Consider the following 367-nt stretch of genomic DNA (forward strand, 5'->3'; position numbering starts at 1 on the left):
TGTTTCTTTTAGGGGCAAGTAGCTGATAATTGTCCGCTGATTCTGTGACCAGGACCCTGTGGGCTGACCTTAGCCCTGCCGGTGCAGCCCGGGCAGTGTTCTCTCCCCGTGCTGGGGTGCTCGACCCTCTCTGCAGAGCACGGAGCTTGGGTGAGGGTGTCCGTGCTCTGGATGAAGTTCGGGAGGGGGTTGGCGCGGGATGGGACTGCTTATCTTTTGAATCCCAGACCTGCATTCTCTCTCATCTTATCGAAGGAAACTGGACGAAAAGAAAGGAAAAGATTGCTGTGACCAGCTGCAGGGAGGCGCTGGTAATTAGCACAGCCTTTAAAAACCAGGACTCCTTCCCCCAGCTCACTGGAGGCCA

The sequence above is a fragment of the Pteropus vampyrus genome, unplaced genomic scaffold (assembly GCF_000151845.1).
Source record: "Pteropus vampyrus isolate Shadow unplaced genomic scaffold, Pvam_2.0 Scaffold289, whole genome shotgun sequence".
NCBI classification, from domain to species: domain Eukaryota; kingdom Metazoa; phylum Chordata; class Mammalia; order Chiroptera; family Pteropodidae; genus Pteropus; species Pteropus vampyrus.